This window comes from Micropterus dolomieu, linkage group LG14 (genome assembly GCF_021292245.1).
Source record: "Micropterus dolomieu isolate WLL.071019.BEF.003 ecotype Adirondacks linkage group LG14, ASM2129224v1, whole genome shotgun sequence".
NCBI classification, from domain to species: Eukaryota; Metazoa; Chordata; class Actinopteri; order Centrarchiformes; family Centrarchidae; genus Micropterus; species Micropterus dolomieu.
Genome location: NC_060163.1, coordinates 17,930,044 through 17,942,088, shown reverse-complemented (window position 1 = coordinate 17,942,088; position 12,045 = coordinate 17,930,044). Strand labels below are relative to the sequence as shown.

The 12,045-nt window shown below is 44.1% G+C and overlaps 1 protein-coding gene across 1 annotated transcript in view; it reads right to left on the bottom strand.

Annotated features, from left to right (window-relative positions):
* The window catches only part of LOC123983227 (phospholysine phosphohistidine inorganic pyrophosphate phosphatase), a 32,674-nt gene that overhangs the window by 3,237 nt on the left and 17,392 nt on the right, over positions 1-12,045 (bottom strand). The window lies entirely within an intron of this gene.

Sequence of the window (12,045 nt, the reverse complement as noted above, 5' to 3'; positions counted from 1 at the left end):
TTCTTGCTGTGAGGTGACAGTGCTAACCACTGCAGCACCGTACCACCCCATGTGAAGTTTGGCTTCATGGAAAAATTCATAAAGACAAAAGGTCACAGGCCAAAAAACATCATAAATCACTGACCAAACATCCTAATTTTGTCTCAACCCGGTTGCCTAAATAGTGGAAAGTCCATAGGAGGCATGGGGCCAGCTTCGCCCATCTCCCCCTGGCTGCTGCCATTGTTTGGCTCAGGACCTACTGAAGGATGCAGATATGGCTGTTTAATCAGCTGGTAGGGGAAATGTGATCCATTTGGCGTAGCACCAGGCCCAGGCCGGCATGCAGGACCCTTTTCCTCCCCATCACATCAAAAGACAGAAACGCCCCCTTCATTCATCTGCAGGACTGCCTAGGACTCCTGCTCATTTAAGAAGTGATGCCTATAGATCCCCACTCCCTGGGCTGCCTTGACTAGGCTCTGTGTGCTGCCTCTGTTCCCCAGTCACGGGTTGGAGCTCCAGATGGGGAGGCTTTGTCTGGCCCTGGGTGTGCGGCAAACACCACCATTAATCCTGCCCTCTGAGGGCTTGCAGAGGACCATGGCAAATATTTGTGAGCCGCCCAAGTGTAGCGGCTGAAAGAAGAGGCCGGGGTGGGTGGAGGGGGGGAGGAGAGGTGTTGAATACTGAAGCTGCGGTGAATACGGAGAAGCGGTGCCATGTGTTTACGCATGTCTGTCAGCCCCCAGTACTTGGGTTATGTGAGCCGGTTCACTAATGGTCCGGGTGTTATGTCTCCCGTGCTGGCCTACTCCCACACCCTTTTTTGCCCTGAGGACTGATTGAGTTCACGCATGCACATAAAGGCACAAACACACTAGCAAGTTAGTCACATGGCTCTTATGTTTCAAGCAGTGAAGCCAACAGCATCGACCACACTGTCTCTCCAACTTGATTGCTTCTTTAAATCTCCCATGGCCTCCGTCTTTCAGTTATGCATGCATGTGTGTGTGTGTTCATTTTACTGCTTTCCTCCCATTTCCATAAATAATGAAGCAGTAACCAGGTCAATGTGACCATGCAAAATTCAGCACAACGCAGCTAGTGTTACTGGTGAGGTAATATGCAGCTCCATGCGTGTCCTTCAGGTCAATGGAATATCAATACACGTGAAGAGATAGGTTTGGTCCCTGAGCCTGACGAACACTGCTCAGCCTTCACATAGGGGTGAGGTAGGCTATTAAGTAGGAGGTGGGAAGCAGCCAAGAATTTAGTTCAACACAGCTGTCAACAAGCTACACCAAAAAACTTCACCAGAAAATTAGTAAATGATTTCAAGGTTTGGGGCTTATGGGCAAAGCTTTCATTTTTAAGTGGATTTGCTGCTTTTTTTGTTTTTTAAAAACGCTAAAAATGTTTATTTAGGTTTTATGGTGGGTTACCACAGCCCTTGTTTATTCCGATTAAATCGGACCCTGGACTGGTTTGTTTGGGCTGGTGTGAGCGCCGGACTCGAACTGTGGTGCGGACCAAACAACCGCACTCTAATTCGCCTTGAAGGGGTGGTCTCAGACGGCAGTCAAGGGAACTCTGGAGCGGTTCGAACACCATTCAAACCAATCACAGGAAGCTGCCATTGTATGTGTCATTTAAAAATAGCACTTATTTATTATTACTGTACTATTTATTGCATTATTGCTGTCTTTTTTAACATTTCATATTTTTAAAAATACATTTTATTACAAAGTTGCTTTGGTGTTTGGCACAAACAATAAACACATTAAGAGGAAATACAAAGAAAGACAGTACTAAGGTGAGCTTAGGGAGAACAGAAACCTCCCTTTGAACACAAAGGCAAATGCGCGCTTGATCTTGATTTTCAATATGAATATAGAGAATACAAAAAGTACGATCAACAACGGAAAGTACTTTAATAAAATACAACAAATACATACTATATACAATAATAATAATAGGCTAATGGTTATAATATGTAATATTTTTCTTAATGAAAGGTTGGCACCTATTGAACTTTTTTTATGTATGTAGCAGGTAGGGTTATATATGCATTAATTAACACATTCAAGGAGATACATATGGATTCAACCAGAGGCAAACTTTTTTTGTTCCCTGTTTCACTGGTTCACTTTGTATAACAAATGCAAAGATGTTGTGGTATGATCTATGATAAGACTGTACGATGCAGAGTTTCTTCCTCGAAATGCCTGAACTATTAAATTATTTAATACCCGCTGTCTTACGAGGTTTTCATGTGTGTGACCCTCTAAATATATGTGATATGATATACGCTCCAGACCAACACCAACATCAACCTGACACTGCTCCATGATCTAAGATAAGGTAGAAAGTTTGTTGTTGTCTTTTTACTCGGTGACTTATGACCAACAATCAAACAATATTTCCACCACATAGCTTTTGTTTACAGGTGGAAAATTTGAACAATGCATCATCCTTTGGTGTGATTCAGGACACAGACCTTTAAATGTGAATCATGGGTGTGAACCCGCCCTTAAACTGCTCACTGGCCGAAACAAGAAGTTTCAAGACCTTTCACGTTTCACCTTGCGATCTGGGAACTTGCATTTTGTCACTACTTTTTCAGTTTTTATACTCTAAATTCCAATAAACTCTGTAATATAGTCAAACCTTTAAATTCTGAACACAGAATGTGTATTTTCCTTCTCCTATATTTTTTGTGCGTGTGGCATTTCTGCTTTATTTGACAGCAACAGAATAGACAGACAGCATAGACGAGGGAGGGAGAGGGGATAACAAGCAGCAAAGAGCTTTGCTCCCTGATTATGTATTTTATGTGACTGGTTCATTTTTGTAGGTTTTTCATACAACTCTATAACTTAAACCTTCTCTTTGCAAACAACAAATCACCTATCATATCAGTCAACAAATTATCTGAATCATTTTTAAGAACAGGTACATTCTGTACACATCTAATCCCCTACAACAGCTATGACATGACAGTGGATTAAACAGTGCAAACTGGACACAAGAACATGGGTATCGTGTATATGCTGCTCAAGCAATATAAGATTATAGTGGCTTAGAGTGTCATATGGAAAGAAATATAACATGATACTTGGCTATATACAACACGGAGATACATTTTTATAAGTACAGGCCGTGCCTCCATGAAATGAAAGTAGATACGAATGACTCATACAGTGAGTGTACTTGTGTGTGTGTGAAAGTCAGCTGTATGTCAAAGACAGAAAAAGATGAGGTACGATGCAGAAATAAGGAGGGGGGGGCGTCACGTTAGCTGACCGTGGGGTGAAAGGCATGACAACCTTCCCATTGGTTAATGCTTAACAAACTAGTACAAACACAAAGATGTGCACAGAAGGAAGCAAAACTGTCTCACATGCATCAAACTGCATCTAGTTTTCATGATGTTATTTCCCCTGTGTAAAATCCCTGTGGGTACGACTAGATACTAACACACAACCAAGCTTTCTCCCCTCCCCCTGACAGAATAGAAGGTTTTCAACTGCATGTGTTTTCTGCTCTTCTGGTCTTGGCCTTGAGGGTAAGAAAGTGGTCACAGTTTGACTGTCTCTCTTATAAATAAAAGGTCATGGGAGAGATAGCGAGTGGTGGCGTTTCATTATCCTCAAAAATAGGACAAGCAGACTCCTACCAGTTGAGATGTTCCAGCCTGGTTTAATCATCATCATCCACTTGAGCTTCACTTTTCCTCTCTCTTTCCTCTTTTACCTGATATCTGAAGAACCACAAGACATTGATAACTCCCTTGAAATAATACAGCTGCAACCTCTTATGAAAAACAGCCTAACTGAACTGGGGAAACCACCATGTTATGTGCATGTTATGGCAACAGAAATGACAGATGCTAAGCTGGAGCCTTCACATCCTCTGCTGAGTTTGTGGCCATGTAGCAGCCGTTATCACTTCACTGTAAAAAAGGCTGTATAATGTTGAGTCATGATCAGTAAACAGCTGCGGTATTTTTTTTCTTCATACTTCACACATATTAACGGTTCTTTCCAATCGAGCAGGACACAAAGGGGATTCCCTGTTTGCAGCATGAAGAGCCTCTTGATTTTTTCCATCCTGTGGCTCTCTGAAAACCCTCCTGTGACTAGAAAATTGTTTGTGAGTGGATGTGTGTGAGCGAGCGAGCGAGCGAGCGAGAGAGAGAGAGAGAATCCTGAACTGTCAAATCCACCCACTGGAAACTTTCTGTCCTTCCCAACCACAAACACATCTGACCATATCAACCATAAACCTTTATTTTCTGTCCTGTGTTTTTGCAGGTTTTATCTCCTTAACTATACACTGCACAATTATTAAGCGAATTGTATTCCTCAGGATTCATTTTATTGTTGAAAAAACACAATGGTCGATTTTGGTCAATCCAAAATATAATTGAACCTCAAACCTGAAAGTTTAACTAAGAAAAAGTGAGTTTTGCCATGCCATGAAAATATTAATTTTTAGAAGTGTAACAACACAAAATGACAATTAAATAACGTTTTTGGCCTTGCAAAGATTTTTAGTGATCAACGTAGCCACCCTTCTTTTCAATAACTGCCATGAACCTTCCATCCATGGAGTCTGTCAGTTCCTTGATCTGTTCATGATCAACTTTCATTGAAGCTGCAACCACAGCCTCCCAAATGCTGTTCAAAGAGGTGTATTGTCTTCTTCAACTGTAAACAGAGAAGTTTTAAGAGCCTATAAGGACTTTGCTGTAAATCTCACGTTTGAGAAGGGCCTACAAGTTCTCAATAGGATTTAAGTCAGGTGAGGAAGGGGACCAAGTCATTACTCGGGCTAGCCAAGCAGTGGAGTACTTGGATGCATGTGATGGAGCATTGTCCTGTACAAAGATCATGGCCTTCATCTGTCCCCAAAACCTTTGAAAAATCTGTCTTCAGGATAATGGGTTCCTTAATTTAATGATAATACTACTACTACTACTACTGTTTTTTTTGCAGTTAATGTGCGCCTTTTCTTCTCCATGCGTTTTTTGCGCCCCAGTTAAAACAAAATGTTTAATTTGAAGTTTAGTTATTTCAAGAGTGTTGCATCCGTCAGAAAGGCACTTTACAATTTTTGACTTTTCAGTGTCAGTTAAATCTCTATTTTTGGCCCATTTTACCTGAAGTAAATGAAGCCGCCTTATAATCATGCACACCTTGATATTAGGTGTGATTCACTTTTGCCACAACCTACCTTATTACACAAATAAACATCCCATTCAAATGATTAACTATAATGAGCATTCAAGTTTATATGGTTTGGAGTTGGAAATTGTGCACTGAAATAATGATTCAATCAGAACACTTACTTGCCTACTAATTGCGCACGCAGTGTAAATCTTGTAGATCACAATTTCAAATGCATTGATGTATACTTTTAGATTTTCTAAATTATTTGTTCTTCTTTTCAGACAGCCATTGATTTCCATTAATGTATGAAAATCAAGTACCAGACTCTTGAAGCATCCTCTCGATCAGTGGTTCCCAAGCTTTTTTGTCAGACCAACCCCACCGCCTTATCAGATGAGCAGTACAAGTACCCCTTCATCATCACCACCCGTCATGTTCCAAATATGTTCTTATGAATGGATATCATATAAACTGGATGTTGCTTCACACTATCAATTAGGGATATTGTCAAAGTCATTTTTTTTTCATACAATTTATTTTTAAATGTCTAGGTTGGAGTTGGTTTGGAGTGGCAGAAGCTGGACGTTTCAACCCTTTATCCCACACTTGTAGCTAACCAACGTCCTCCTGGATCTTCATATATGTCTATATCTATTTATAATTGATGGGCATGATTGTCTATACTGTAATTTCAGTATGTTGGTCTATTCCATACACACGGCATCTATTGCATGTCTGTCTGTCTGTCCTCAGAGAGGGATCCCTACTCTCTTCATGTGGTTGGTCAGTCCCTAACTTTGAGAAAAATAAATGGAGATTTAAAATTGGATGAGGTGGATTACACAACTCAAGCAAGTTTCAAGAGTGTGCTGATATATTTTTATATGTAAAACAAGAAAAGAAAGGAAACCAGTGGAAAAATACAATCTGAAAAACGAGTGTGATGATGTGCAAGTTTTCATGTAAAGAACACAGAGTTTGTGTCACATTCTACCTGTTTTAGTTTAGCACTCTGAGTTTTGGTCAGTTGATTATCTGTTATGTTATTTTGGTCTGTTGTGTTTTGGGGTTCGGTTTTGTCAGTTGTCCTGTGTCCAGTCTGTCTTTATGGTGAGCTCTGCCGTTTTGTTGTCCGTTTGGTTCTGTGTTAATATGTTTTTGTTCTGTTGTCCTAGTCTGTTGTCTGTTGTCCTGTTATCTTGTCTCTCTTATCCAATCTGTGTTCTTGATTCTAAGATTTGAGTTTTGCATCTATATTTCAGTTCTGTTGAGTTTAGTTCACTGTGAGTTTACTTATTGATCAGTTTGGTATCTGTTATTTAGTCTGGGTTATTATTTACCTAGTTATTATCTGTCAGCTAGTGTTTAGTGGTGTCTTGGTTGTAAATAACCCAGTATGTGTATTTTCCTTATTTCCATTCTGTTCCTTGTTGAGTGTTGTCCTGTTTCCTGGTTCCCCTTTGAGGGAACTCGAACTGCGTAGGTGACGACACTATGGGAACGCCTCTGGGCGTGGCAGAGCTGAAATCATGAATGAAACTACTCCAATCCTATTGGCGTTGCTAGAATGGTAGCGTGTGACGGCGTAACTGGAGGCGTATATAAGCACGCCGGCACACGGGACACATTAGCTTTTTTCTATTCAGCAGGCACTCTGGCATGTTCGAGACTACTCAGAAGAAAAGCAACCACGAGAGGAAGTTTTCTAGATACCTGGAAGGAGAAGCAGAGGAGATGGCTGGTCAGCAGTTCAGGCAGTGTGTTTTTCCATGCCCGCGTTACATCACGGCTGGGGACACTCATGCCCTGTGTGTTTCCTGTCTGGGGATGTCGCATGCCCAGGCAGCTCTCGAGGGGCCTGCTTGCGGCCATTGCTTGCGGCTCTCTTTTCCGAAGACGGCCAGATGCGCTCTCCCCGTGGCTCGAGCCCGGCGGTCACTGAGACGGCGCGGCGGCTTCGGTCATGGGGCTCCCAGCGCGACATCTCCGAGGGCATCGGGACTGCCAAGGCTTTTTCTCGTCTGCTGGCTCCGACTCCCCTCTTTTCCGTTCAGGAGCCCGCTTTTCGGCTTCTCCCACTCGAGGTGTGAGCCTGGAGAGGCTGTGGCTGTCCGGTTCTGAGGAGCTGGATGTGCTCAGCATTATGGAGGAGGAAGACTTCTGGGAGCCGGATCAACGTCATCAGTCAGCGCCCAGCCATGGCGCTGCCTACCAAGCAAGGCGTACATTGCGGTGGGCCGGGCTGGTGCGAGTCTGCACACGATGGCGGTTTTGCAGGCATACCAGGCCAACTTGCTGAAGGACATGAACTCGGGAGGGGGCCCCTCAGAGGAGGACATCGCTGAGCTCCGCAGAGCTAAAGATTTGTCACTCCGAGTCACAAAGGAGACGGCTCGCGCCATTGGCCGCTCCATGTCGGCGCTGGTGGCCACAGAGCGGCACCTGTGGCTCAACCTGTCGGGCATCCAGGAGAGGGAGAAGACCTTCCTGCTCGACGCGCCGGTCACGACCTCTGGCCTGTTTGGCGAGGCGGTGGACGCCGTCGTCAGCAGGTTTCAGCATGCCAGGACACAAGGGGAGGTGTTCCAGCAGTCCCGTGCTGGTTTTGGTCCAGGATGGCGACGGCTGCAGAGAGGCGGTCCCAGTCGTCGTCCAGCTCCTACCGCCAGAGCCAGAGGCAGAGTGTCGCTTCTCCTGGTCCCCCTCAGCGCACCCGGGACTCGAGGCGGCGCTCTCGCCCACAGCCCCCCAAGACAACGGATCTGAGGACTGTTCTTCAGTCTCGCCGGGGTTGGGGGAAGAGGTCCAATTGCGTCCAATTTTAGATCTGCGGTCCCTGAATCAATCTCTGAGGAGATTCAGGTTCAAGATGCTCACCATCCCCGCCATCGTCAGCCACATCCAATCCGAGGATTGGTTTGTCACGATAGATCTGCGAGACGCATATTTCCACATCTCCATCCGTCCCTCTCACAGGAAGTTCCTGAGGTTCGCCTTTGGGGGCGTGGTGTACCAGTATCGGGTTCTTCCGTTCGGGCTAGCACTCTCTCCTCGCACGTTCCTAGCACTCTCTCCCCAACATCCATGGATGCAGCTCTGGCCCCGATGAGGCTCCAAGGCGTCCGCATACTGAACTACATCGACGACTGGCTCATTTTGGCTCAGTCTCGGGTGTTAGCGGTTCGGCATCGAGCTGTCGTCCTCACCCACCTTCAGCGTTCGAGGGCTGCGGCTCAATACGAAGAAGAGCTTGCTGACGCCCGCCCAACGGACTACGTCAATCGCCACGTCCTTGTCAGGACCGACAACACAGCAGTGGTGACCTATTTGAATCACCAAGGGGAGCGACAGGGGGACATATATCCCGGGGACCCAGAATCAGGGAGCAGACCTGCTGTCGAGACAGGGGCTGAGGCCCGGGGAATGGAGACTCCACCCCGAGGTGGAGTTATTGTGTGAGAGGTTTGGCCCTATAGACGTGGACCTGTTTGCGTCTCAAGAGGAAACCAAGGAAACCAGGCCAGGAGAGAAGGGATGAGGAAATATGCTTTTAGAGACGTTCTTTCCTCCAAAGTGTCACATGAAGTGATGTGGTTTCCGAGGCAGTTGATCACAGCTGGATCAGCTGTCAGTCGGCTCTAACAGCTGTAGAGACTTTTGATGGAGTTTGTGTCTGCACACATGTGCGCTGTTCTGATACTACTAAAGTCTCAGTTATCAGTGCAGAGCAGTATGATTCTCTCTGTAGCTGTTACCTGTTTAACAAACACCTGCACATGAATAATTACAGGTTTCTGTGTACTGCTCAGAGGCACAGGATTATTTCTACTGGCAAAATGCATACATTATCTGTATTTATATTTATTGATTCTGATTGTGAATTCGTTATTGAATAACCCAGAATATGATGTATTGGGATTTATTAGGCTAAAGGTTTAAGAGAAATTAAAATTATGTAACTCTAAGTCTATGCTCAGTTTTAGGCTTTCAGTTTATTTCCTCTTCTGATATCCTTAAACACTAGACTATAGGCTACATTAAATTTATGCAAGTCACATCACTCGTCACTGATTGATCACTTAGTTAAATCATAGCAATTTGACGCTTTTTTTTTTAGCACATCGGCTTTCATTCACACTTTCATCAGCTGATTTTACTCGCGGAGCCGCAGGCTGGTTTCATCAGATGCAGTAGGTGAGATCGGCTGGATGAGCGGATTTATTTTCCTTTGCTTGCCTCATTAGAGACTTAAGTGCAGTTTAGTGACTTGTCCGAATCCTAACTCGTTTACTATGTTTTATAGTCGTCTATTTGGACTAAAGGACCAGCCTCACGTGTGACTGAATATACATAACGATAAATGATGTAAAAAGTGTTTCTTGCTGACAGACTCTCTCTGACTTTAATTGTCTCCATAATAAAAGTTGATGGGAGAAATAAAAGAAAAATAAAATCATTCTAATAACCTAAATGAAGAAAGTTGTGTGTGGGGTTTTTGTTGTTCAGACCTACAATGAACTCAGATTTTAACTAGACAGTGAATTATAAAACAAATCAAATATAGCCTAACACTTTGCAGTAATGCACTTGAGTTTAATGTTATCTGTCCTGTCCTGTATTACATCAGTCCGATGAGCTGCAGCATCCAATCAATATAACGGCTACCCAATAAGGGGTTGTGTCGGTCAAAGACTTTCGCTCATAGCTCCTGAGAGCTCCTCCATCCTCGTTCCTCGCTCCTCGGAGTGCAAATAAGAGCTTTGGGACGGCCTGCAAGATGGCGGAGCGGAATAACTTCCGGTTCAAGCGAGGATCGAGGAAACGACAAATTAGAGACTTGAGAAGCACCCACTGTTTTCCCTGCTGTCTCTCTGCTGGCCTGCCTCGTTAGCCTTGATCTCTGTCACCTGTGTTGCTCCCGCCCTGCTCGTTAGTCCCTGTGTATATATTCCTGGTGTTTCTGTTCAGTCCCTGTCTGGACATTGTAGTGTGAATACTCTGTTGTGTCGTGTGATGAGTGTTCTGCCTGATTTGGAGTTTGCCTGCCTCCTACCTGTAAGCCATATTGCTTTTGTGAATAAAAACCCCTGAACTTAATCTCTGCTCTGGTGTCTTGCATTTGGTCTCTCACCTCCTCTGTGCTCACCCACAAACTCGTGACAGTTTGTAGTAATTTATGGCTGCACTGACCTATAGGATGTACACTCACCTAAAGGATTATTAGGAACACCATACTAATACTGTGTTTGACCCCCTTTCGCCTTCAGAACTGCCTTAATTCTACGTGGCATTGATTCAACAAGGTGCTGAAAGCATTCTTTAGAAATGTTGGCCCATATTGATAGGAGAGCATCTTGCAGTTGATGGAGATTTGTGGGATGCACATCCAGGGCACGAAGCTCCCGTTCCACCACATCCCAAAGATGCTGTATTGGGTTGCGATCTGGTGACTGTAGGGGCCATTTTAGTACAGTGAACTCATTGTCATGTTCAAGAAACCAATTTGAAATGATTCGAGCTTTGTGACATGGTGCATTATCCTGCTGGAAGTAGCCATCAGAGGATGGGTACACGGTGGCCATAAAGCAGGGGTATTCAATTAGATTTCAAAGAGGTCTAGTTAGAGAAAATTTCCTGAAGCAAAGGTCCGGAACATCAAAACGACAAACTTGCGTTATCATTCAGTACTATAACCTATAGTTGTATCAACACATGTTTTTAGTCAACAACGGACTGTCAAATCAAATAATATTTCAGTCAGTTTTCACATCAAACTGGAGGGATAATAAATAACTATTCAAATAATAAATTCTAAATTTAAGTAAACTAAAGTGCCTCATTTTTAGAAAAAATGTGATAAAAAGTGTAGCTTGAAGTGATGAAGTGTAGTCAAACATACAAATGAACAGCTGTAATGCCTCCTCTTCTCTTTCATTTCCTCTTACAGAGCTACCACTTTCCTACTTTCTGTTGTTCAGTGAGAAACGTGAGCTCCAGCTAGCATATTGGAGATCTATGAGATATTCTGGTTTTGAACTGCCCGTGGGAGGAATGTACATGTAAAAATCTGTACATTCTTGATTAAAAGTCATGTGAAATCTCTTTTATCTTTCGTCTCCTCAATTCGGGTGTGTTTCCAAAACGTCTCTGGTGAATCTCGCAGACTCGACTCGCAAGCATCGGTGTGCACAGATTTGATTGGCTGAGCAGCGTCACATGAGACGATTGGAGCACATGCGATTGGTCTGTGAGTTTCCTGGTCCTCTAAACCAGTACAGTAAATGCTAGAAAAGCTGCGCGGTTTAAAATAGAAACGCTCCGTCACGAGGTAGTAAGTCTCAATAATAAATGTGCTGTAGGTCGGCGGTCCGGAGAGGACGGCGGCTGGGTCCGGATCCGGACCGCGGTCCGCCTATTAGTGACCTCTGCCATAAAGGGATGGACATGGTCAGAAACAATGCTCAGGTAGGCCGTGGCATTTAAACGATGCCCAATTGGCACTAAGCGGCCTAAAGTGTGCCAAGAAAACATCCCCCACACCATTACACCACCACCACCAGCCTGCACAGTGGTAACAAGGCATGATGGATCCATGTTCTCATTCTGTTTACGCCAAATTCTGACTCTACCATCTGAATGTCTCAACAGAAATCGAGACTCATCAGACCAGGCAACATTTTTCCAGTCTTCAACTGTCCAATTTTGGTGAGCTCTTGCAAATTGTAGCCTCTTTTTCCTATTTGTAGTGGAGATGAGTGGTACCCAGTGGGGTCTTCTGCTGTTGTAGCCCATCCGCCTCAAGGTTGTGCGTGTTGTGGCTTCACAAATGCTTTGCTGCATACCTCGGTTGTAACGAGTGGTTATTTCAGTCAAAGTTGCTCTTCTATCAGCT